Here is a 2,500-nt window from a genome sequence, read left to right as displayed (position 1 = left end):
AATTTAATTTAACGCATTTTGGCAGAAAATGGACACAAGATTTTCCTATGGGAGTAAAACTCAGGATCAGCATGTTAGGGATATCCCATCAGACAGTGAGATAGACTGCAGTGACAGTGAGGAGGAGTGGAATGCAGAGAAAGGTTTGAGCAGAAGTGAAAGTAGGTTTTAAAATATTGCTTCTCTGGTTGTCATTGAACTCTTTTGCATAAACAAATCAAATGTGTTGATAAATTTTTAGATGTCATTCAAATGAAATAAAGGTGTGTGCAGCAGACAGGGTATCCAATACAGTCATGTAAGCTTTAGTTGTGATTGATTGTATTTTTGTTGACGTATATGTATATATATTTATAGACGATCAATACACCAGTGATGAAGAGGAACATGACGATGACAGTCTGCCTGAAGATGACAGTAGTTCTTCCAAGACCCTCGATGGAAACATGTCACACATTACCTCTCCTGTGCAAGCCACTTAACCTTACTGTTCAAGAACTTGAACAGTTCTTTGCCACTGTGCTCCATATGTCAATATTTGGTTCTTCCAGCTACTCGCATGTTCTGGAGCCATAGTAGCCACATTGCACATGTTGCTGATGTTATGCCTCTTGCACGATGGGAAGCCATCAAAAATTTTGTTACTTTGCATTGCTCTCTGAGCATTGTATTATGATCTATGAAGACATAATTTTCTCTGTGGTTTTGTATCAGTGTTGCACAACTTTGCCCTTAGGCAACAAAAGATCATTTGGAGAGGGGGGCGGTGAAATAAATATGTACATACATAATCAATAAAATGTCCCAAAATTAACCAATAATTGATGTGGAATAATTTCTTATCATGTACCATCAAATTTGTGTGCGGTAGAGGGTTAATGTAAATGCGGCCGCCCGCTGCGCTACATGTAAATGCGGCCGCCCCCAGGTCAACTAGGTCCGAACGGGCCCGCCTGATCAACTAGACGTCAATCGGGCCGGCAGGTCCCCTGAATGTAAACGAGGCCGCCCACTGCGGTACTTGTGAATGCGGCCGCCCGGTCAACTAGGTGCGAACGGGCCCGCCCGATCAACCAGGTGCGAATGGCCCCGCCCGATCAACTAGGTGTGAACGGGCCCGCCTGATCAACTAGGTGTGAATGGGCCGCCGGGTCCACTTAATGTAAATGAGGCCGCCAGCTCAACTAAGTGTAGACGGGGCCGCCTGGCCAATTAGGCGTTAATGGGGCTGCCGGGGAGGCTTCCCCTCTGCCCGGGCTGGAGGCCCCGCAGTGGCCATTCGCCTCTGGGACATATTGGCAGAGTCCGCGGCCTATGCGTAGGCCCCGGGCGGAGGCTGACCCTTGTCGCCCTTGTCCTAGGCTCGGAGCTATGGTCGCCCCGTCTGGCCTTCGCTTATGGTTCGGAGCTATGGTCGCCCCGTCTGGCCTATGCTTAGGGTTTGGAGCTAGGGTCGTGTTGGAAACGTTTTCCTCTGTCGAAGCAGAGACCGGGGAGACGTTGGCATATCTCTCCGGCCGAAGTTCCTCTTTACTGAGAACTCGCCAATGCGCCGCTGTAGTCATCCAAGGTCTGACTAAGACTCAGCTCGGCGCAGCTTATACGTTTCAAGGGGGGAGGGATACACAGAGGTGGAGACAAACTAAACAAAGCACAGCATGTTCCAGGAATCAGCCTGGAAGTTCCCAGCCCTGATTTCATCAGCATAACACTGCCTTTCAAATGCCTCTCCAGGTGCTAACCCTAATTAGCATGATAGTATCACCCAGACCTTCACATTACCATAGCGACAAAGGCACGGCCTGGCCTTGAGATTAGCATTCACCTTTACTTTGGGCCCCCACCCGGTGATCAGGAAGCTCACAGAGATGAAATGTCAATGTCTCAGACTCCTGGGCCCCAGACTTGATCTTATTACAAATGTCCCCATCTTTACCCCCAACTGCAAATCCAATCTGCCTATCTCTCTCAGTTCATATACTGTCATGTTGGAAGCTAGACTGAACAATTTATAAATTTCGTCACTGCGGCCTATGCGTAGGCCCCGGGCGGAGGCTGACCCTTGTCAGCCCTTGTCCTAGGCTCGGAGCTATGGTCGCCCCGTCTGGCCTTCGCTTATGGTTCGGAGCTATGGTCGCCCCGTCTGGCCTATGCTTAGGGTTTGGAGCTAGGGTCGTGTTGGAAACGTTTTCCTCTGTCGAAGCAGAGACCGGGAGACGTTGGCATATCTCTCCGGCCGAAGTTCCTCTTACTGAGAACTCGCCAATGCGCCGCTGTAGTCATCCAAGTCTGACTAAGACTCAGCTCGGCGCAGCTTATACGTTTCAAGGGGGGAGGGATACACAGAGGTGGAGACAAACTAAACAAAGCACAGCATGTTCCAGGAATCAGCCTGGAAGTTCCCCAGCCCTGATTTCATCAGCATAACACTGCCTTTCAAATGCCTCTCCAGGTGCTAACCCTAATTAGCATGATAGTATCACCCAGACCTTCACATTAC

Source organism: Paramormyrops kingsleyae, unplaced genomic scaffold (genome assembly GCF_048594095.1).
Source record: "Paramormyrops kingsleyae isolate MSU_618 unplaced genomic scaffold, PKINGS_0.4 ups32, whole genome shotgun sequence".
NCBI classification, from domain to species: domain Eukaryota; kingdom Metazoa; phylum Chordata; class Actinopteri; order Osteoglossiformes; family Mormyridae; genus Paramormyrops; species Paramormyrops kingsleyae.
The sequence above is the reverse complement of the archived record's forward strand: the minus strand, read 5'-3'. Positions refer to the sequence as shown.